Source organism: Gavialis gangeticus, unplaced genomic scaffold (assembly GCF_001723915.1).
Source record: "Gavialis gangeticus isolate Ggan-Ray unplaced genomic scaffold, GavGan_comp1, whole genome shotgun sequence".
NCBI lineage: Eukaryota > Metazoa > Chordata > Crocodylia > Gavialidae > Gavialis > Gavialis gangeticus.
In genome coordinates this window covers 15523828-15548190 of record NW_017729016.1, presented here as the reverse complement: position 1 = coordinate 15548190, position 24363 = coordinate 15523828, and the positions used below count along the sequence as shown (strand labels likewise).

The following is a 24363-nucleotide window of genomic DNA, read 5'->3' as shown; positions in this document are numbered from 1 at the left end:
AGCAACTGCTAGAACTGGACTTGGTTTAACACTCACCCCAGCTGCAGTGTCACAACCCTTATTTCCTTAGCTAGGATTTGAAACCTGGAACCATACGATTCAGCTGAGCCACCAGTGCCCTCACTTGAACTTGATGTATTTCTTTTGGAAATACCGTTGTTCGCTTAGAGCTTTAGCTGCTAAGCAACTGAAGCTGCTTGGGGCAGATAAATAGAGAGTACCTCTCAGCTTGTGAACATAACTCCACTGGCTAAGCAAACAGAAGCACTTTCCAACCCTGCCATTTCAGGTGAAAATACTCTTTTAGCAATAGGTTTAAAGTTTATGCTAAATAGAAGGCATTGGATAATTAAAATATACTGATAGGAAATAATAAAAAAATATTCCCTATCAGTAAAGAAAGGGCGAAGCAAAGCGGCTTCTAATATCTGAATTGTCTTCAGTACATCAGTTCAGTGAAAGACTATGTTTTTAATTAACTTTTTAAAGCCTGTATATGGAATTGAACAAATATAGGTTTTACCATCTGGCCAATAAGCAGTTTCTACTGGAACACACTTTCCTGGTGTTTGCAACCATATTGTTTTCCACGTTGTGCCTGTTTTACATAGATACAATTCAACAGGAAAATGATCCTCAACTGAGTGGCTTCAAACTAGGATTTCAGAAGTGCAGCAAGTCAGACATCTGGAATAGCCAGGTTTTCCATGGTACTGCTTTACCTTTTGAGTCTGGATGCGCATACTCTTCCTGGCTACTACTGCTTTTTTCAATAAGCAAGCTTTTGACATATGCAAGAATTTTGCATCCAAAGATCTCTCTGCTGGCTCAAAGGGAAGAAGGCATCCAGAGAAGTATCCCCTGGGCCTGTCTCAATCATACACCAAGGAAAAGCACAAATGCTAGACGAGCTAAGGACATGGACCACAGCAAACAGTTGAGAAAGGGTAGCATGTAATGGCCACAAAGCCAGCATACACAAAAAAGAGTCAAGGGACTCCTCATTTCAGAATTACTGCAGCTAGAGAAGTGGCCTTGCAAAAAAATCAGCCAAGGACACAGCAGAAAAGCTGGAGGATTAGCTGATTATCTCTCAGTGTGTGAATGTCTATCTCACTGCCCATATAGCAGCCTGAATCATCACTCCAGTATGTCCCAGTACTGGTTTCAGACCCTGTTTTATAAAAGTCCTTCTATAATCAAGTTAAAGTTGAAAACTGTGGAAGTCCAGTTAACAGGCTTTTGTAATCATTGTTTTGCGACTGTACTTCTGGTCATACAAGGTTTTTTCTTTTCTGATCAACATTGAGAGGCTCTAAGTAAAGGGATCAACGACTTAAATACTTCTTCTCAAAGTATAGCTTAGGGCTGCTTGTAAATTGGCCAACTGCTTTCTCAGACTGAAATCCAAGCAGCGAGAGCAGCACCTGCTAGTACGGAATGTACAGAATTTTAAAGATGGCAAATCTGAATTCTGATTGTCTGTAAACAGATGAGACCTATTGTGTGCAGTTACTGAAAGGCAATTTAGAGGACACTGGAAATCATGTAGTAATTATAGGGCCTTTTGCTTCATCTTTTTTAAATGTTAAAGAGCAGTTCTATTTGCTGCGAGTGAGATCAGGATTTGTACTCTTGATTCTTCATCACTTGGTACAGTAGGATTTCTCAGAGTATAAAAGGTTTTTCACCTTCGAGGGCAAAACTAGTGGCCAAGGACTTGAGATAATTTCCCTTCAAAGCTAGAGTGACTTGGTGGAGGGTCCAGTATCTTGTACATGATAGTCCCTTCTTGACTATGCTTAAGAAGCTGCACGCTTTGTGGGATTAACCTGTAGTAGTGTGGAACTCCCTGCTGGTTCAAATGGGATGTAGCCCAGTCCAGTGCTTGTTGTCCCATTGCCAGTGCACTTGGGATAAAGAAGTGATGGAAAGGATGGTGTGGAAGCTATGGTGGAGAAAAACTCTGCTACACCTCAAGAATATATCAAGGACTCTACACATGGTGTCTGCCTTTAAACTGCATTAAGGTAGGGGAACGCTCTGAGAATCGGGGAGCTTTCTTTAGCAACCTGACATCCACTCCCCTCTGTCTGCTGCAGTGCAAGTTCTCATGTGGAAGAGAATTGAACCCAGTGACTTTAAAGACGGGGAAAATATTTCATTACAATTCTGTTTCTCTGAGGATATCCTTTTGCAGGATTTCATTGATTCCCTCAACGCCTCTCAATATTTGGAGTGGGGGAGCAGTTCTAAAAAAATACTTGCATGACTTAGATGCATGCTTTGCAACTACAAATTTATGAGTCCAGGTTTCATTTGTTCACTCCCTGCTCAGTATACTTACTCTCTGGGATTGTCAATGGACTGTGGGTTCAGAGATCTAGGAAAGTGAGCAGCTAAAGGGATGGGGAGACCTGTAATCCTAGCCATTTCTACTTTCAAGAAATCCTTTACAACTGTTCAGAAGTTGCAGCTTATTTGTGAGAATCCTCCAAGGTGGTATATTTAGAGGTGGAGAATTGCAGATAAGTAATTTCCCCTCGGTTGCAGTCTATAAAAGTATCAGTTTAGATCTGCTCTGTACTGTAACTAATCTCTTTTTATGTTTGCATTTTACTTCTGTGATGTTAAAACTCAAGCCTCTTCATTAAAATGGCTACACTTTGAGATTCAAACCTTTGACTCCTTTATCATATCAATTTATTGTGTGCCACTATAAGACGCACAATATTTTCCAAGTATTCTTTACTTCTGCACATTGAGTTTTTTATTTGAAATGACTTCTGTTGTACATTAATATGCTGGATTTCATATTCTGGGGTTTTTAAGCTACATGCAGGACTCAGGTCATACATTTCTGCAGATGAAATGAAGGCTGATTAGAATTTTAATATTAAGGAAGGAAATGGTCTTGGCTAGTGCTGTACAGAACAGAACAGACCTTCTGTTAATACACAAGAGCATTACTGTTTTCTTGAACTTTGCCTTCCAATGCAATTATCACTTGTGCTAGAAATCATAACTATGACATTTCCTGTTAGGACATTTGACAATATAGAATGTAGTGCTGTTTCTAGTTTGTATTGTTTCTATTTGTAATAGTCTTGATTATAAAATCATTTGACAAATATATCCCTAAAATTGAATTATAGGCAGTTCTGTGTGGTGTATGTTGCTAAACAAAGCTGATTCAAGATGGTACATTGTTTGCCTATTCTCTCTGCAGCTCTTCAAATGGTATGAAATCAAGAGACTTTCTACATCATGATACACCTGTATTAACACATTCTGCATTCCAATGTTCATGTTACAAAACCAGATAAAGCTTTAAACCCTGGAAAATGGTATAGTTTCAATGGCTGCACAAAATTACAATTACAGCTCTCCTGCTTAAGCAGGTTCAACAAGTAATGATGCTGGAAATATTTAATAAATTGATACTGGAGGCCATCAGATTTATTATGGTACAGACAATAGCCAAGATAATAGGCCAGCTCCTCTGCTGATATAAATCATTATAGCTCCATTGAAATCACTGGCTCTGCACTGATCTCACGCCAAGAAAATGTTGGCGCAATTTAGCATTTCTACTTACTTATACTTGGAAAACAAGAAGCAGAGCTTCCATAGTACATTACCATAGATGTTCAAAATGTTCACTATTGACATCCAGGCAGTCATTATACTGGTGCACAACAGTGATCCATATGTGTGTGCATTTCTTGAACTTTGTCTCCACATTTTTTAAGACACCCTCTACTATATAAGTCTTTGTGTTCTTCTCCATGGCTATTTGTGTAATGTTATAAAATGCATGTGTGAAACTAACTGATTTTAGAGACAAGCCAGGCCAAATTCAGATTGGCCCTTTTGTGTATAATATTAGTTGTCTATGGAACTGTCTTCCAAAGAGGGTGCTGGATTTCCCAGCACTCAGAGCAGTTATATCTAGCCTAGACAAAAAATCCGCAAAACATATTATAAAGGATATGGTAAAAAATGGACTAAATAGAAATGTAAGCCTTTTCTATGTAGTGTCTGGGATTTTGTATTCCAAGATATAAGTAAAGTATGTGGATGAAAACCCTGTCCTACAAAATGTGAAATTTACATCTGGCACAATTTAAAAAATAAAAACAGACAAAATAAGATTTGGCGCCACACAGCTGTTTAATTTGCTTTTGCATCTGTAGTTATATTAATTGATCCATCAGCAGGGACAAGGAAAGTAAATTCAGACATTGTCTTGGTACATTTTCTTCATACATTAATACCCTAGTTCTTGAATAATCAGGGCCTAACAGCTTTAGTGAGGGGGCCGGTATAATAAGTTCTTTGTTGAAAAACAGAGTAGCATTCAGTGGCATTTTTCTTTTCTCCTTTCCTTACAGTAGAAAATTGCTAATGTTTCCTTTTTCTTTCTTGACTTTCCAGAATGGAAAGGTCTTTTGATAATCTGACTCCCAGGGAAAACCTGGGCTTCAATGATACTCTTTGTTGAACATGAGAATTCTTTCATATCAATTGTTCCAGTTTTTTAGGCACAGCACAGTAAATTACATTTTGCTCTCCATAAAAGCTACACACATTATGAATAACATTTCTTTTTTTTAATGGCTTTCTAGCTATCTATCAGTAAACTCACAGAAGTTCCTAGACCTCTAATATTTTATTTTTTATTTGTTTCTAGAAGTAACAAGGAAACAGTTTATACTGGGAAACTTTTGGCAATACTGTGAGAAAACATGAAAGTTTGTGGGCTTATCAGACAATGTTATAAACTAGAACAAGGGGTACAATTGTGGTTTTGCTTAGAAATGTTCCTTGCCTGTGAATTTGCAATTTAAATAATTCCTAGCTAAAAACTATTTTCTAGAAATGGGGCATATATTATATGAAGTATCACAGCATTTTTTTTTCTCCTGCATGTTTTTGGGATAACAAATTGATTTTTTTAACATGTTGAAGTTTTTACTTGATTATAAAATAACTTGATTTGGGGAAGAGAGGACCATCTTATGCTCCCTGTTCTCCCCCTCATTTAGCCACAAAATTGCATTTGGCCAACCCAGTTGTAGCTGAATACCACTAGGGTAGAGGCAAAACAGACCCTTTAAAAATTGCTAGCAGTGCTCAGCTCCCTTCTTTCAGACCCTGTGCCCCAGAGATTGTGGGATAGACCATAAAGTATCCTTAAATAACTCATTTATGGAACTAAACTATACAGATAGTGCTCTTTCTAGTTGATCCAATTGTAATGCTCATCAAATATATGTAAGAGTAAAGAAATTCCAGTTCTTTAAGCCTTTGTCCACAGTTTTGGCACTCTGGCATTTTTGACTCAAAATCCTCAAAATGTAAATCCCGTCTATCCTGGGAGGCAGCTCTAAGTGCCTCTCTTCCTTCAGTGAAGTGTGGACACTGGACAAATCCAGTGTGTGTGTTGCTCCTTTTTTTAAAAGGGCCCAGAAAGTGAAGGGATCCTGCTAGGCGCTCTTCCTCTTGATTTCTGAGGGGCTCTTGAATTCACAAAGGGGAAAAGCCGTCAGCTACATCTGACAAAGATTTTTCCTCTGCTGTCCCAATCCTGCCTGTCAGCTACTGCCGCCTCAACTGCCCATATGTTCCACAATCCACTCCCCCGTCCCTCTCCTGCAGTGTCCTGTGTCGGCTGGAGCTGACTTCAGTGGAGGCCTGGCCTGAGTGCACGGTTGTGCAAAATGATTCTGATAGGAGACAACAGAAGTGGGACAGTACATACAGAAGAAATAAATAACTATTCTTTCCTTACTTCCTTTAGTTTCTTAGCATTCACATTAGAAAGTGCCGTAGAAATGCTGTGTGACTCTGTCACTGTAGCAGTTTTAATGGGTTTTGTGGTTCTCTCCTCGCTGTATTGATTACGTACAGATTTTTGCACTGGTTCTCACCATTTGGCAAAATCTGAGGTGATATCACAATGCCATTTTATTCCTGTACTTTCCAATGCAGTTTATCTTATTCAGAGCGCAGTCTGCTGTATCATTTATCGTGCTGCATCATTAATAATGACTTTTATATACTGAACATAAAATGCAATTGAATTTAGGATTCAGAATCTATATTACAGGTTGTGATAAGGGCCTAATCAGTAAACCCATGCTCATATAAGTCATTCTAATCAGCATTGCAGAACACATGGCTTCCAGAATGTAACTGCTTAAAGTAAACTCTGTCGAGTGTTGTCCAACTAGTAACCAAGTAACTTGAAACTCCATAATGGACTATTAAATCTAGAGAAAATCCCCAGTTACTTTTGTAAGTATAAGACTGTCTCAGTAGTTAAAAGCTCTCTATTCATTTATCAGTCATGGCTGTGAAAATGATAAACGTTTGAAAGTTTTATGATACTAGAAACATTAGGCTCTAATTTTATTACGATTAGAATGAAAACTATTCTAAGAAGCTAAGTGGGAATTGGTTAGGATATAAGGTTCTTAACCATGCATAAAGTTTTTTATAAGAAAGGGAATTGCATGCAATTTTGAAGTTTCTCCAAACTCTCTGGGTGGAATTAAATAAAATAAATTGATTTAAAAAGGAAAGATAAATGTAATTAAGCAGTCTATCAGTAGTGGATTTACTGTACTGCTTTGAGTTGATTTAGAATGCCAAAATAACCTTGACAATGAGGATGTAAGAGGAATCTGAGGATTTATTAGGAAAGTATGCCTTTTCTGAGATTTCTGATTATCTTTAAAACTTAAGAGTTTAGGATATATTTCAAGTCATCCATTCATGCATTCAGAATCAATGTATTATGGAGGTATTTTTTCTTCAGATTATACCGGATGTTAACTTTACTACTGAGACTTCAAGTGGCGGTGGGAAGTGTCTTCCCTCCCTCCAGCTTGAGCAGTCCCACTGAGAGCTGGGACTCTTCAAGGGGTTGGAGGATCAGGGTCCTAACAGGGCTCCCTGACAGCTCCCTGCTGGCTGAGCTGTCAGGGAGCCAGCTGCTCTTTTCCCCTCCCTCCCCCTTGGAGATGAGAGAATGAAAATCAAAGGATTGTGGGATACTAGGTGTGCTAGAGACCCTATAGCGCTATGTGCAACTGTAGAGGCTTTACACATAGCTGCCGAGAGCTTACTCTTTGAAAGTGCTAATATTTTGTAGTACTTTTAGGATCTTTGTAGTGCTACAGACAGCTTGAATGCTATACGCTTGCTTTTTGTAGCAGTATAAGGGCATATTTAGCACTAACATGTGCTGCCTGTCCATGGCCTTCTAAGACAGGCAGTACAGGGGCCCTGTGGCTGCTAGGGTGGTAGCATAGTCTGAATTCCCACTGCCCTTTGCTCATTTGGACAGTGAGCCTGTTAAGAGCACTTAGCAGAATCAGCTCTTGTAAAGCGTGTTTCCAAATTAGGCCATGATCCTTTGGAAGGAAAAGCATCTTTCTTCATGTTTGTTAAGCTCCCTGCATAACAGCATAACTAACGTCTTGGAAAGGTTCTAATTTGAGGATAAACTTTAAAATCATGTGATCTAAATCCAGATTTTGTTCAGGGTCTTTAGACAAAAAATGTCCTTCTAATTAAATTTGTTCTTTTCAATAGGTAACTAACTAAATGCGCCTCAAATATTTGCTCAACTGTTCAAATATTGGTTTGGTGTTGGGGGGGGGAAGTTAGCGTACCGTTTGAGAAATTGGAGCACTTGTAAATGAACATCTTTCTGTTCTGTGTTGTTAGGTCTACATTAGTCACTCTGAGTGCTTTGTTCAAAGTAAAAGGTCCTTATTTTGAAAATCAAATTAATAAATGTATGGTGGCACTTTTAATGACGCCCTTTGGCAGATGTGTTCATGTTTAACATAGAGGATTTGCATGCTTCAGATTTTCATAGTTTGTATAACAAAAACCTAATAAACTTACAATATCTTTTTAATACTAAATTTCTGGTAGAATTTTTCTAAAGGAATTAAAAATATAAAGAATGGTTATAATTACATTGTTCCATTCATTTTACAGCATTAGATGAAATCAGCTGCATATGCCTAATGCAGTGTTTCAATGAAAAAATACATCTGTAAGTCGGAGCTATTTTGGAGCAAAGTTAATAAAACAAAATTCAATTACTAGGCCTAGCTTATTTACTAAAGAAAATATTAATTTTTCTGCATGGATTATTATGTCCAATAAGCTTTGAAGGTATTCATTCCACTTTTAACATCCTTTTCCCCTGAATGCTTTTCCCTCCTTGCAAGGTACATTCATGACTTGAATTAAAGATTTTTTGGCTGCACTGCAGATAGGTTGATTCACTTGGGGTACTTTTCTCCTCTAAACAGCTCTCCATCAAATTCACATTTTGGAGAACACTCCTTCAACTGAGTGTTCATAACCCAGTGCATCACTACGTCATTGATTCTGGCTTAGTTAGAACCCAGCTAAGACGTGAATATTATTCCATTTCTTCAGAGAATAATTGTCATGCAACAGCCTCCTGAGATGTGTAGTCACTTGGTAGCTAAATGGACTTCCCTCAGTACCTGATTTGGGCTTAAGAAAGGATAGAAATAGTCCTGCTTTTATTTTTTTTTCCACTTGATTCAGAAGGAAAACTGAATTCTTCTTCCTCAGATCAGCATGCTAAATTTCACAAGGCCATCGAGTAGGTTCTCACATTGTTGGGGATATGTTTCTATGAAAGTATATCATAGAAGAACACCTTCCAGAATCTCTCATGGTACTGATGACTATATTCTTCTGCCTTTTCAGCACTATGCACATTGTAAGTGCTCACAATAATTATGAGCATACCGTGGATAAAGGCATAATTTGCTTAACTGCATAACACAATACCAGTCATAATTTTTTGCCTGTTGCTTACATTGCAATACCATCGGTTACTTGCATATTGGTTAAAAAAGTGTAAGCTGCTTAAGTCAGTGGTGCTCAACATTTTTGGCCAGCAGGTTGGATGGGCTGTTCCCAATCCCTGTGTGGGCCAGATCTGGCAGGGTCCATCTGACCATACAGAGGTGGGATGGGACAGCCTGGACGCAATCCAGCTGCATGGTAGAAGAGGATTTGGTCTGGCCCTGCAGGGGGGAGGGGGTTTGGTCTGGCCCCATCCCAGCTGGGTGTAGGCAAGGGCGCATGGCCCAGCCCTGTTGGAGGAAGGGAGCATGGCCCAGCACCAGCCTGGCCAGGCGGAGGGAAGGAGGCATGGGCCAGCCCCACAGAGAAGGTGAAAGGGGCATGGCCCAGCCCAGCAGGGAGAAGGGGGTGCAGCCTGGCCTCATCCCCTCTGCATGGAGGGAAGGGGGCATGGCCTGTCTGCTCTGGCTGTGTTGAGCCTGGGGGGAGCAGACCTGCCCTGTGAGGCTTGAAATTTTGGCAGCAGAGGGGCATGGCAGTACTGCCTCTGCCCCCCACCCTCCTCCGCTACGAAATTCCCCAACCTGTGGGAAACCCCATGAGCCAGATTCCAAGGCTCCGCAGGCTGCCTTTGGCTAATGGGCCAGAGGTCGAGCACCCCTGCCTTTAATGGATAGCAGCTTTCAGCCCCATTTTCAACAGTGTAATTGTACTCTAACTGGCCTCAGAAACCATTAGGGGAAGGAGCTGTCAAAGAGCTGCTGTTAGAAGCCTTGAAATTGGTTGGAACTATTCAAGGCTTGGAGCTGCTTTCTCCCCACCTTTCTCCCAGCAGCCCTGAAACTGGTTATTAGAAGCTTTGAAAATAACAGGAACTAGTTGTCTTCAAGGTTGCTAATACCACAGCACTGACAATACTGTGTATTTCATGAACGTGGCTTACGTTAAGTTCACAACAGTGTATATACTCCAAGTCAGTCCCTATGCCCTGCACTTAAACGGAGTACATGGTAGATCCACTGTACAATCATTATATAGTCATTATTACACATCATGTCTATATAACCCAACATCTTTTTCTTTTCACGTTACTGAGCTGGGGACTGCCACTTGCTTTCAGTAATATATTGAGCTGAATTAGTACCGGAGAGATGATACTTTTGAGAGGTGAAGCTCCAGGGAGAAGGTGAAGGATGGCCACAGATGGTAAATGAAGGAGACAACATCTTTAAGCACCTTTTGCTGAGTCTCACTATGCTTATCTGAATATATAAATAGTATATCTAATTGTCTCTCTCAGATTAGATACTTTTTAATATCACAATTAAAATTAAACCATGACTGTGGCTGAAAAACATACAGATGTGCTAGATTACTTAAATTTTTTGGTAAAAGAAAGTCTTCAAGGAAGGATTGAAATGCTACTTTTTAAGAATAATTCTGTGGGTTTAGCACAGGGGTTCTCAACCTTTTTAGTCTCAAGGCACCCCTTGGAAAATGCCAGCCCTTAGTTTTCACTTATTTTTTGACTACACAGAAATAATAGTCATTCTTCTGTTGCAAAGAACTCAGAAAGAGTACAGGAGTTCAGAAGGTTTTTTTGACACTAGGGATTCCTATTTGAAATCTCTGGGTTTATCTTGGAAATCCTGTATAAGTGTTTGCATACCTAACAGTTCATATGTTGTGGGGTGAACCACACAGCACCCTTAAAAGGATCTTGTAGTGCTCTGGTTGATAATCCACTGGTATAACATAATCCTGCTGCTCTGTTGCAAGAAAAGATGAAGTCAAGTGCATCAAGTAAAACAAATTAGTCTACTTTCTAAAGTTACCTCATATGATAAAAGATGCATTTACTTTGAATCAAGTCCTAGAGAGCGTTGCTTATTAGAGCACAGGAGTTCAACCACTACACAACATAGCAAGCTGCTCCAAAAGAACCAAGAAAAGAGCTAAGCTTTGAAAAATAAATTCAGAATTGTTTCTGGTGAGTGTTTTTCCTTGTATCTGCTGACTAGAGATGAGAAGGAAGAGGGTTTATTTAGTCTTTATTGATCACAATCCTACTCCAAAATATAGGAAGCAAACAAACATCTTGCCACTACAAACATAAAAAAAGATCACAACTAGAAATGCTTAGCACTCAGTTGGAGTCTAGCTATTTCCCGGGATGCTAGTGTTTGTGTTTCCTGCATTTGCTTTGCAGTTCTCTGTGGGCAGGAAGTCAATGCATTTGCTGAATACTTAAACACTGTGATCCAGGAAATAATAGCTGTAGCAGCCAAAGGACATCGTCTAAGGGGAGAAAAGACATAAACAAATAACAGACCAAACAGATCTGATCTGTGGTGTGGGAAGAAATAGTTCTCTGTCACGCTACCTCTTTCTGTGAAATTGTTGAAATATGTGAGGTTTGTGCATCAGTATAATTGCTCTGACTTCTGGATCTACGTGGGCTTCTGCCGAAATTCAGTGATTCTGGTATCAATAGGAAAAATATGTTGTTTGAAATCAGGGGTTGTCAACAAGGGGTGCCTCTGGGGGTACTTGGGAAGGCCCTAGGGGGTATGCGCGGGCGGGTGGGAATGGAGCATCACCCCCACCACCCTGTGCCACCACGTCCTAGGAGCAGGGCTGGGGGGTGGGAAGCTTGTCACCCATCACCCCATGCTGCTGCTGCTCCACATGTGGCCACCACTCCCCCCTCCCACCCCCTCATGGCTGGCCGCATGCCACCCTCCTGTCCGTGTCCAGCTGTGCACCACCCTTCTCCCCCATCTGCATCTGGCCACTAGGGGTACACTGATTCAAAAAGGTTGAAAACCCCTGATCTAAATGATGCCACAGTGGTGTTTAGCCAGAGCTGTCACAGGCTAATTGCAACCCCCCACAATCTACATGAAGAAAGAACATACACAGTGAAACTAAAGGCGGTCTTGATTTTGGCATGGACCCTTCAAAAGAATAAAATTGTTCATTGTGCAGGTTTGCCAGTCCCATGTGCTGAAAAAGTTCTGAGTCACACTCCAAAAAATCATAAGGTTTAAAATTCCCAAAGTCCTATTTAGTGCCTGCAGCCTGATGTTTTTTTTGTTTCAACTTTGAGGAAAGTTGCACACGTGTGACCATCTCAGGTTCTGCATTCAGTGTTAAATACACACTGACCGAGCAGTGGGCATGACACCCCCACCCCTTTTCACCTCTCCAAGAGGACTGTGCCCACTGTCTCCCCTGCCCTGGGCAAGCTGCCATCCTCTTCCTGCCCATCGTGCTCTCTGCATAGTCAGGATAAGCAGCTGCCGCAATCACATTCTCTCTCACAGGGACTTCTGTCACTCACTTGTCTGCTATGTTCCCATTCTCCAATATTTTCCTTGTCCGTCCGTTCCCCTTCACCATGTCTAACCTGTCACTATCTCCCTGTCTGCTCTTCCACTGCTTTTGGCTCCCTCCCTGTTTCCGTGCCTTCCTTCTGCTCCTCTGTCATTGTCCTTTTCCCACCTACAGTAATATTCTTCTGCAGCCTGCAGTCTCTCCTCCTCCTCACACATCCTTGCAATGACCTTGGTTGTTCTTTTCTTCCCCTCCCACATTCTTCTGACTCTGTCATAGTTTCTTGTCATCTTTTTGTTGCCAACACATTTTCCCCACTGCTGCTTTAGTCTGGTTTTCCTGTCTCCTGACTGAGTTTTTTTGTAAAATCCAGTCCTGCGCAACTTACGTCAATGAGACTTTTGCCATTCACTTTGGTATGAACAGAATCAGACCCAGGACGACTACAGTATCATCAGCTTTCCTGAAAGTAGCCTGGTTGCAGCCCATTTGGAAATCGTGGGAAATTACTTCCACCTTTGTTGGGAACAACCTGTGGCCATCTCCTACTGACATAATGGGATATGGTGGCCGTTTTGGATAAGGGCAGGACTTTGGTAATTGAAAGCACAAATCTTTTTGATTCATGAGAACCCTTAAAAGCCACCGAGTACTATGAGAGTTGTGATAACATCATCAGATACGTCAGCTCTAAGCTTGCCACCTACCATTCAAGAGAGAAGTGATATGCTAGCACTACCCATGTTGAATATCATACAAATAAGTGACAACGCCTTGTTCATATCAGTATTAATCATAACTTGTTAATATCTTGTTTTGTTTTGTTTTGTTTTAAAACAGGCTGCCTAGAAACAAAGATTGTGTTTACAAAGATTGCTTTATTTGCATGATCTGCTTTGGTGAAGAAAGCATACTAAATCTATTGATAGCTTCAGCATATTTCTTATGCTGCTCCAGAAATTCTGTGGTTAGATCGGTCATTTTAATTATATATATTACATGTTGATGTAGGTGTAGGGAAGCAGGGGAACTCTGTAATGGCATTGAGTTTTAAGGCATAAAGAAAGCTTAAATGGACCCACAACTGCTTAACATATGCCCTCTGTCTGAACTCATTTTATCACTTGATATCTTACTTTTCAATGCATAAAAAGTTGGTGCAGTGGATGGTTTCAGTCCTGCTGTACCTGTCAGAAGTTGCTATAAGGTTTCCAGGATATAGAAAACCAAAATTTAAAAGCATAAAAAATCCTGACTTTCAATTCATTAAAGCTTACTTGAAGCATCTCATTTTGTTGCTGGGGTTAGTGGTTTTCTGGTTTTCTAAGCAGCAACTGCTGAGTGATTTAGAGTACATATTTGCTCCTGAGTTTGGATTTCATTTTCAAAACCATTTAGAGTTATAAAACTGTCAACTTAAGAACAGTTTATATGCTTTGTTAGGGAAGGCCTCATCTATACAAAGTTTGTATCCTTCTCTGCATTTTGGACTGCCTTTATTTTTTCCAGCCCCTACTGCCTTCCTTTTTCTAGTTGACTATCACTATAATATTACCACTCCTGTAAGTCTCACAGTTTCTCTGAGATTATCATCAAAGCTGTTCCTTAGGTTAACCAGTACATAAAGAGAGGTAATAGAAATCACACCGAACCCTTTTCTTTACCCTGTCCTGAACTCAGCCTCTCTGTGTGGCTGCAGAAAGCTTTGCTTTTTGCTTTTGCTCAGGGAAAACACTTGAAATGTCAGTGTGCTTAATTTTATCTAATCTATCTTATCTCTCTGTTTTCAAGTCATAAACTCAAAGATTAAAAAGAATAGATTGGAAATATTAGAAACATTAAATACAGTTAAGCACATCCTGGACCTTTCAAAAAGTTTATTCAGCATGAATAATAGGATGTACATCGTAATCTTTTGGGTCCTAGACATAGAGCCTTTGATTCCTACTCTGTCAGCCTGATGTTCCAGCTGGTTTTCTATCCACCTTATGGTCCATTCATCCAGCCCGTACTTCCTTAGCTTGCTTGCGAGAATGCTGTGGGAGCCAGTATCAAAAGCCCTGCTAAAATCAAGGTACACCGCATCCACCCACCTCCCCACATCCGCACAGCCAGTCAACTCATCCTAGAAGGCAATCAGATTGGTCAGACATGACTTGCTCCTGGACCATGCCAACTGTTTGTAATCACCATTTTCTCCTCCAAGTGCTTAGAAATGGATTCCTTGAGGATCTGCTCCATGATTTTTCCAGGAACTGAAGTGGAGCTGACTGGTCTGTAGTTCCCTGGATCTTCCATCTTCTGTTTCTTAGGTATGGACGCTATGTTTGCCCTTTTCCAATCATCCGGGATCTCTCCTGATTGCCATTAGTTTTCAGAGATGACGGCCAGCAGTTCTGCAGTCATATCAGCCAACTCCCTCCTCACCCTCAGATACATCCCATCTGGCCCCATGAAGATGCACACGTCCAACTTTTCTAAGTAGTCCCTAACCTGTCCTTTCAGCCTTAAGGGCTGCTCACCTCCTCCCCAAACGGTACTGTCTGGTGCAGCAGTCTGGGAGCTGACCTTACCTGTGAAGATTGAGGCAAAAAAGGCATTGAGCTCTTCAGCCTTTTCTGCATCCTCTGTCACAAGGTTGCCTCCCCCATTCAGTAAGGGACCCACACTTTCCCTGATCCTCCTCTTACTATTGACATACTTGTAGGAAACCTGTCACATCCCTTGCTTGCTACAACTCCAATTGTGCTTTGGCCTTCCTGGCTTCATCCCTGTATGCCCGAGCAATTCTCTTATATTCTTCCCTAGTTTTCCCCACATCTCTGCTCTTCTTGATTTCTGAGAGGAGATAAGTCACAAAAAGTGTGCGTATGTTCCTTCTCCCAGGAGAAACTCTCCCAGGAGCAATTTCTATCTGGTTGTGCTTGTCTTATTTTTTTCTTGGCGCACACATCTTTGTTCCAGGAGAAAAGCTGGAATATCTGCACGCTTGTGGTTTCTACTGGGAGAGCAGCGGTTCTCAGAGTAGAAACTAAATAATCTCTGTCTCTTCTGTATTTTTATGTTGCCCAGCTGGGAGGGCCTCCATTTGTATTGGATTATTTGGGAACAACTGCATACCATGTTATCAGCTTGGCAGAGAGAGCCTTGTGAACTAAGCCACAATCCTTTGGCACTGATCACAGGCTTCTGCAAGGTAGATAATTTCTACTGGCAGTTTTGGTTTAGCAGGACACTCTCATATTGATCGACCTGCCTTGTAGAGGACCCTCTTTACTTCTCAGCCATTACAACAAACAGAGCAAGTGCAACAAAGTGTGCCAAATCTTCTTGCTAAAGCTGATGACTTAATCACCTCCCTTGTTGGCTTTGCACTTTGAAGCCCAGGAGCTGTGCTATGGACTCTTGGAGCAGCTGGTTAATGCTACTCCTGGCAGTCCTGATATATATACTCCAGTATAGTGTATCTGTGCACATGAGCAAAAATATCAAAGACAAACAAGTTGACTACCAACAACAACCTGGTTGGGACCCATACATGAAGACAAATGCTAATGATGAGCAGCTCACTGTAGATAAGCTCTAACTTGCTTTGACTGATCTCCCCATTAATTCTGGCCCATTTATTGTGGATGAATCGCATAAGATGTTAAACAGAAGAAAATATAGAAAGCCCCACCCCTGCATTGTCTCCAGCTTGACACTGAGACCTTGCAGCATGGCAGGTGCATAAAATATAAATAATCATGATATAGAAATAGAATAACTACTCAGCACATGTTGAAGAAAAATGTAAATTTACATGGTATTACTGTATTATACTGAGAGCTGAATGCAGGACCAGAAGCCAAGAAATTGCAAGGTCCAGTGAATTAGAACTGCTAAAATGAGTCATACTTCCTGACATGACATTTACAATTAGGGTACCAATACTTGATTACCAGATTAGTGTCTTTTATTATATAGTTGAATCCCATGTCCAATTATAGTTACACCTGAGTAGATTTATACAAAAACATTGTGAATGTGTTCCAGAACTGGGCAGGGACTTAATTATGCTGTTTTTTGTGACTTACTGAGTTAGAGGTGCAGTCCCTTGCTTGTTCCCTGTTATCACTGTTTATCTACTAATTCATAAACAACAAACAAGACATCAAAACTTCCCAAATGATTTCTAACTTCTAAGCGTTTATGATTAAAATAAGTGCTTGAAAGTGACAGCAGATTTTATAGAAAGGTCAAAGTTAAAGGCTGGTAATTTTATTTAAAGATCTTGAGAAGAAAGGCAACATTGGGAGGTAAAATGTCTTTCCCATCTTAAAAAAAGCCAAAACAAAACAAACACCTCTGACCTCATGTGTTTCCAGCTTCTGCCACACTCCTTTCTCCCCTTGATCTCATTAAATATACTATCTGCATCACTGTCTGGGGTTCATCTCTTTCAATTTCATCCTAGGTCCTCTCTATCCTAACTTCCACTCCCCGCACTCCATTGAAAAGCTCTTGTTAAGAGGTGTTTGGAAAATCTTTTCAGTGGGATGCTTTTCCATTGAAGAAAATACAGTTTAGTTCAGAAGGTTCGGATAATGTGTTGATGTGATAGAAATCCAAACAGAACGGTAATGAAATGTTTCATTTTGATAACATCAAAGAACTCTGTTTTGATAGGGTAAAAATATTGCCTTTCAACTTCATTGTTGGATTTCATTTTGTTCAAGCTTTTTTATTCATAGATTCATATATGTAAGGCTGGAAGGGACCTCACAAGATCATCAGGTCCAGCCCCCTGCACCAGGCAGGAAAGACAACTGGGGTCAGGTGACCCCAGCAAGGTGACTATCCAGTCTCCTCTTAAAGATTTCCAGGGTAGACGACTGTACCACCTCTGGAGGGAGTGTATTCCACAATCTGGACACTCTAACCCTGAAGAAGTTTTTCCTAGTGTTGAGCCTGAAACGGCTTGATATTATTTTATTGCAGTAGTATTTATCTGTAATATTTAATATTTATAATATTATAACTGTTCAACATTACTGAAGCAAATCATTCTAAATTGAAAGTCTTCAAAATATCCAGTCTGTGAAAAACATATTTGAAATTTTGATTGTTCAGTCTTCTTTAGAGTGAAAACAAATTTTGAATGTAGAATATCCCTTGGGATGGATGTTCTATTTCCTAATGAGCTCTGAGAAAGGTCTCTCCTCAGTTAAGACTTTGGTGTCTTCTTCATGGCCACAGCTGAGAAGCAGTACTGCTTCCTTGTTCTTGACCTTCTATCTTCCTCTGAAACAATTGACTGAGCTCTTCTTTTGATATCTTCTTGTCCCTCTGCTGTCATGACTATCTCCATCTGGTCGTCCTCTTACTTCTCCAAGCACTCCTACAGTTTGTTGTATGGAGGATTCTTCTCAGCATGTTTCCCCCAATTTGTAGTGGAGGCTTACCAGGACCTCCTCCTTGATTTGTGCCTGTTCTGTTACATCGTCTGAGCACTCTGTCTGGCAGACACAAATTGAACTATCTGCAAAGATCTTTGTTTGTCACTTTGTCCACGTTACCTCTATCTTTCCACCCATTCACTGGCTCCCTCTTTTTAATTTTTTTTAAATCTTTTTTCCAGAGTCTCAAACTACTTTCTCTCAGCTTTCAAGCTCTTTATAGCCTCTCACCCCAACTGACATTTCTTCATATGCTGCTGAAATGCAAATTCTTGCCTCCTTTCTTGTCTCCTTTCTTTCAGCATTACCAGAATTCATTTTTTATTTGTTAGCATTACAAACGAGATGTATCCTTTCTCTCACGCTTAAGTGGAGTAGCATGTAAAACTCAGCAAGGTTACCTCATTGTCCGTTTTCATATCCATACTTGAAACTTTCCTTTAAAATGATGGCTACAAATAACTTGATGATAAGTAAACACCTAGAGCTGGATCCACATCCAGGGTGAGGCTCAATGTTGAGTATTTCCCATACCTTGTCAGCCTTCTGTGAGAGATGGCTTTCATCAGTGAAGAAATCCAACTTCACCTCAAATATGCAAGTGCAACCTTTGGATGCCTGAAGAAACAGGTGTTCGAAGATTGCAACATTAAACCCAAAACCAAGCATATGGAGCTGAGATGCGGACGACATACAGGAGACATCTAAAGTTGTTGGAGAAGTACCATCAATGCTTCCTGCAGAAGTTCCTCCAAATCCAGTAGCAAGACAGACACACCAACATTAGCATCCCCTGCAAGCAAACACCACAGATATCCAGGCAACAATCATCCAAAATCAACTTCATTGGGATGACTGTGTCATCCAGATGTCCAAGTCCAGACTCCCAAAACAAGTTTTATTCTCCCAGCTCAGCCAAGGTGTGTGTGTGCTCAAGAAGAGGGCAGAGAATGAGCTTCAGGGATGTCCTCAAGGCTAACTTTAAAAAAAATGCAACATTGATGTGAGCTCATGGAAGACTATTGCCCAGGACTGACCCTAATAGAGGAAGAGTCTGCTGCAGGGATCTCAGTACTTTGAAACCTCAAGACAACAACAGGAGGTGGAAAAGCAAGAGCAGCAGAAACAGTGTGTCATGGACCAAATCAAGGATCCAGTGCCACGCAGCCCACATGGAAATGCATGTCCAAGCTACAGTAGTCTATTGATCCCAGGTAGGCCTCATCAGCCATCTTCGGATACACAGATAAGACAGTCATGGAAGACAATCATGCTTGACTGTGAGGGATTGCCAAAAAGAATAAGAGAAATAAACACCACTCTCTATTGTGCTGGTCGGTGTTGATTAATTTTATTTGTGGTTGATTTTATTTGTAGTTCTCTTGTCATTCTTTCAGTATCTTCCTACCGTACCCTGTTTTATTCTTGGATTGGTGTCCTTGAGCAGTGCTCATGTCTTTGTTACCGGGGTGTAGGTTGTAGCCGTGTTGTCTAACCACACAGGCAGACAAGGTTCTTTGGGTGAATCTGATATCTTTTATTAGACCAACTTAAATAGTTGGGACCTGAGAGCTTGCTTAAACAATTATTTCCCAACTATTTAAGTTGGTGTAATAAAAGATATCAGATTCACCCAAAGAGCCTTGTCTGCCCATGTCTTTGTTATGTGTTTGTACAATAATTAGAAGACTAGGCCTAGCCCAGGTTTCTGCATGCTGTCTTAGTGTCATTAGTAAGTAATCAGATGAAAATTATGAAAATTTACACTTCTTTCCCTCAAGCAGTAGTTATTTTTTCAGGGATTTATTTGAATGATGTTATAGCTAATATGAGAGAAGAGTTATAAAAAATGACTTCCCTCCCTAACAAAGTTGTAAAGATTAATTTATGGAAATGAGATGCCCCAGACTGAAATCAGACCACAGCTTCCAGACCTGGAAATTCAGTGATAATACTTGCATTTTTTTCAAACAGAAATGTGCAGGATAGATATTGGTTGTTGAAGTGTGGGAGTTGTTTGAAACAAATTTGTTTTCATAATAACTGGAAAAGACTTGATTCTCTTAGGATTTGTATTTTTTTTAAGCCTTGCTTTGTATGCCAGTTGCATTTAAAATTATCTACTTCAGTGTGGTCTGTTGAAACACAAGCAAGTTTTATGAAGTATTTTTGCTAAACAGACGACAGGTTTTAATTTGGGGTCTTAAATCATAATTGGTTTTCGATTTTCTGCTCTGCCTCACAGAAACATAATGAAAGTACACCTGATGCTATAAAAAACAGATGTCATTTTAATGTTCCCAGACTGTGCGGGGAAGCCTTGAGAGTTCACAAGTTACTATCACAGGCACGTACTTACCATGGGGCAAAAAAAAAAGCAGGAAATATGTAAAGACTAAAGAGAGAAATCAGTTGCTTGGGAACAGATAACGTTCGCTAATTTTAGTACGTTTTCTGTTACTGAAAACAGATATTTTTTTCCTGAGGAACTTCTGGAGGAACTTCCCTTATAGGTAAAGACAGCATACCAGAGCTAGCGTGTTCAAATTGTGTGTGGAGGACTTCTTGAGGCCATGCTATTGTCAACGCAGTGTCATAGGAGGTTGGCTTCTCTTACTGGTGCAAGAAAGGACTACTGCTGCTGTACGCATAGGGATCGAAGTCCCAACATGGGTAGGATCCTCTTTTTGGAACCAGAACAGTTAAAGCAGTCTATTATTCAGCTACAGACTGGCTACTGATCATTCTTTTATACACTTTAACTATTAGCAGTTGGTAATTGTGAATTGTGTGAGAGAACAGGAAGTCTGGAGAAAATCAGAAAACCTAACTGAATTGTCAGTATAGACTTTCTGAAGTCTTGGTCAAATACTGTATTCCATTAGGACAAAATTTCCGGAAATGGCAGAAACATGAACTGTGCATAAAACATAAGTAGAAGTTGTTATTGCATTTTTTCCTTGAGTAGAATGAACTTGTCTCGAGGTGTCCCTGCTAAAACCTGTGGAAGGTACGTGCATTTGGAAGAACAATGTAGACACAGAAGGTGATTAACAGAGTCTAAATCTTTAGGTGTTAAAGGCCCTTTGTGTTCCAGCTGATGGTGTGCACAACTTATATTAGGAATGTAGGATCATGAAATGGAAGTATATAGAACAAATTAATTGTGCTAAAGAAATTAATCGCATGTAAATTAAAGCTGCTCACACTGTTTGCTTTCTTGAATCCCTCCTTTTGGATCTTGGCCAGGCTAAATTGAGGTGTATGTGAAAGATCCATATAATAAAGTAATTATAGGGAAAATGGTGGAATATTTAACTGGTTATTTACAGGTTCCTAATATATCAAATCATAAAGGTCCTGGTTCTGTCAAATTAGTAATTTGTCACTCTCCAGGTAGGTAATCCTTTCTCTTAATTTAGCTGGAAGGATGTACAGTTAGAGAGATGAAAGTAGAGAATGAATCCCAGAACATTAATTTCTCCTAGTTATATATTCTATTGAATTCTGTAGCTGAGACTAATGAGGACAGGCTGCTAATTAAGTAGATATTAAAAAAAAGTAATATATGCACAGAAGTGAAGCTCATTGCCTCTAATAACAAGAATTTATTTCTCTCACTAAGTAAACCATAAGGAATCTGGATATAACAGTTGCAGAAGACTATCCTGCCTTTAAAAAAAAGCCCATAGTTTTTAACAATTGCTGAGCCTCCTCCCCACATTCATCTTGTCAATAGGTAGAAGGCAAACGTGGCCTTCTACCATACAAAGAATAACCTTTTTAATTCCTATGGGATTATAAATGAAAGGTAAACTATAGGGAAGCAATCAGTTAGTCTGAGAGACTGTCACTTTTATATTGCCACACTGGACAAACTGATTGCACTCAATTAAATCCATCTGATACCATCCATGTATCCCAGCGTAGAAAAGGAGATCTTCAGAGGCTTTACAGTATTCAGAAAGTGTCAGATCACTGTTCATCTGAGAAAGGTGGAAGCATCCCTTCTCCTCCAAAAAGATAATATTTCAGCCAAGTCTGATTATTCAGTTGCTGAGTCAATGAAGTAGATAGAGCCCAAAGGTTACAGTCCTTTATGAGAGATCTCACTCAAGTGGGTTTTTTACTCCATATCTGCTGCTTCATAACAATGTTGGTACGTGAAATTAGAATAAAATGATCACCTGCTTCTTCCTTCCATCTCCCCCAAAATTATTGATCTAGTCTGCTGTTCGATACAGAGTATTATAATATTTTTAAAACATTGCTTTTACTGACATGTTGTGCAAAGAGGATATCTGGGAACTTTTTGTGATGGCCACAACAGCACCTGTAATTGGGAACTATATACAGTATTTCTGATAATGCTGCAGTTCCAGGGCAGAAGAACTATGAGAATCACAGGTATCCAAAAGTTATATTCTGTATCTGCTGCAATAGAGAGAAGGTTTATTTCAATCCCAGTCCTGCTTTGACAGGGAGCATGGTAAATTGGCAAATTGGATGAGCATGTCAAATTGGAACCATTAGAAGTGGACTGTTACTATGGAGTGAATTGTCCTTCATACCTTTGCTGGGATTGGTAATCCGTATAAAATTCAATGTTTTGGTGTTGTGTTTCTCCTCAGTCAAGACCTACCTTCTTTAGCTGGAAGTTACCTGAGTTTTTTTTATATGCCTTGGAAATGAAGTGTGTTGTATAAGGAAGTCTGTCTGTAGCCATGTTATGGAAGCTGGTATGGCTAAACATTTGTAGCCAGGGACAAACATAAATAGGCTTTTAGACCCTCTGAGAAGTAGAGGACATTTTGGCTCTTCCGTTGAGAGGACAGCAGTGAATAACAGGTAAAATTCATCTTAGCTGTGAGCCAGCATGTATCATATGCCCACATTCCCTATATGTCCTATTTTGGAGAGAGTGGTAGGATTTACATGTTGCATAGGCCTCTCTGCATAGCAATGCAGTTTGCTGTAGAAGTGGGGGGGGGCTACTTGATTTAGCGTGGGAGTGACTACAATGTCCCCTAAAAGTAGGTGGTGTTTTTTTGTGAAAAGAGCCCATGAAGGTAGTGCACAAAACACAAGAAACTTTTCTGAGAAGGCAAGGAAAGAAAGAGTAGAACTTGTAGTATTGTGCAGTATGTCAGAAAAATACCGTGTCAGTACCTGTTTTGAATTGTAACCACATTTGTCACATTACCACATTTACCCAAATCCAAGACAACCCTGAATTTAAGACAATCCCTCAATCATTAGATTCTATGTATGGAGAATTTATACATTTGTTATAATTTTCTCTGTACAGAAACTAATTATTGGAAGGTCATCTTAAATTTGTTCCCACTGCTGCAGCAGGAAAAGCAGTAGTAATGAGGCAGTTGGGGGCACATGGTAGGATGGCAGGGAGTGGGGGAGGCAATAAGGGAGCAAGCAGTGGGGGAGCAATGGGATAGGCAGTGGGGGGAGTAGGTGGTAAGGGAGCAGGCAGCTTGGAAGTGGGGGGCAGGCAGCTTTCCCTCTGCTGCCTCCCTCCCCCCCCACTTGCCCTCCCGTTATGCCTGGCATCCTGCAGCCTTGAGCTCCCTTTTTACCCCTCCCCTCCCCTTGCTGAGCCAGCACTGCTGCTACAGGGCCAGGTTGGGGGCCATGCTCTGTGCCCCACGCTGGAGCAGGGACGGAGCCTGCTGGCATGGAATAAGAGTGGAAGTCCTGAAGCTGTGGGGGGAGTGGGCTGCACAGATAGTGTCGGGGAGAGATGGAGGAGGAGAGAGGTCCAGAGGCAGTAGGGGAGGAGGCTGGCAGCAGCTGCAACTCTAGCCCCAAACCGGGGTCGAGGCCACAGCCAAGCTTCAGCAGCTACCACTTCTCCCCCTACCCCTTCCCCCCCGCCTCCTACTTGACTCCTAAAGAACAGACTTTTCCCACCCATATGAAATGAAGGGGAAAAAACCTTGTCTTGAAATCGGATAAGTACCATACTTCTACTTGTATGTTTACCAAATGCCTCACCAATATCTCTTTTGTACAAAGTGTCCAAGATTGGACCAATAAAAATAACTTATAAACTATTACTACCTCTTACATTATTACCCAGTTGTTTGGATTTTTTTCCCCGATTGATAAAAATACGTGCTTTAAAAACATTTAAAAAGAGATTGATTTGTGCAAAAATAATCCATCAATTCATGCCTGAAAACTTTATTCAACTTTATGGGTAGGTAACTTGCAAGTTCAGCGTACTTTGCATTTCCAGGTAATGGAAATAGCAACGTGGCTGTAAAAGGGCAGATTTCCAAAGCAGCAACAATGGAAGCACCTGCACAAATGTGTATGCACCTGTTAGACATAAAAACCCCTGCAACTGTGCAAGCAAATCTTTACATATAATTGCCTGGTTTTTATGCAAGTAATGTGGCTGGGGCCTAAGCCTGAGCTAATTCACTTTTATGAAAGTCATGCTTCAATGCAGGAAGTCAGAGATTTATATTTAAAGATAATTGTACTAGATGAATGAGTCCATTGCACAGCTCTCCAAATAATCACCCAGGAGGGGGAAGGGGTTGGTTTTTGTTTGTTTGTTGTTACAATTAAAAAGATTTTAAAAATCAAGTCTTTGTCAGTAGCTTCCCACACTTGGGATGAACCTCTTCTCACCATAAGTTAGGAAGGTATTATTCCTTAAATCTCATCTCAGTATAAATGAGGTTTCCCATTTCAA

At 40.4% G+C, this 24363-nt stretch overlaps 1 protein-coding gene across 7 annotated transcripts in view; it reads right to left on the bottom strand.

Moving 5' to 3' along the window:
• The window catches only part of GPR146 (G protein-coupled receptor 146), a 78891-nt gene that overhangs the window by 52733 nt on the left and 1795 nt on the right, over nucleotides 1-24363 (bottom strand). For 2 of the 7 annotated variants that reach the window (XR_002096540.1, XR_002096541.1), the window contains exon 2: nucleotides 19277-21975. The exons of the other annotated variants lie outside the window; for them this stretch is intronic. The gene's annotated coding sequence lies outside the window, so the exon portion shown is untranslated. Of the gene's footprint in view, nucleotides 1-19276; nucleotides 21976-24363 lie in introns of those variants that run through there. 7 annotated transcript variants of the gene reach the window in all.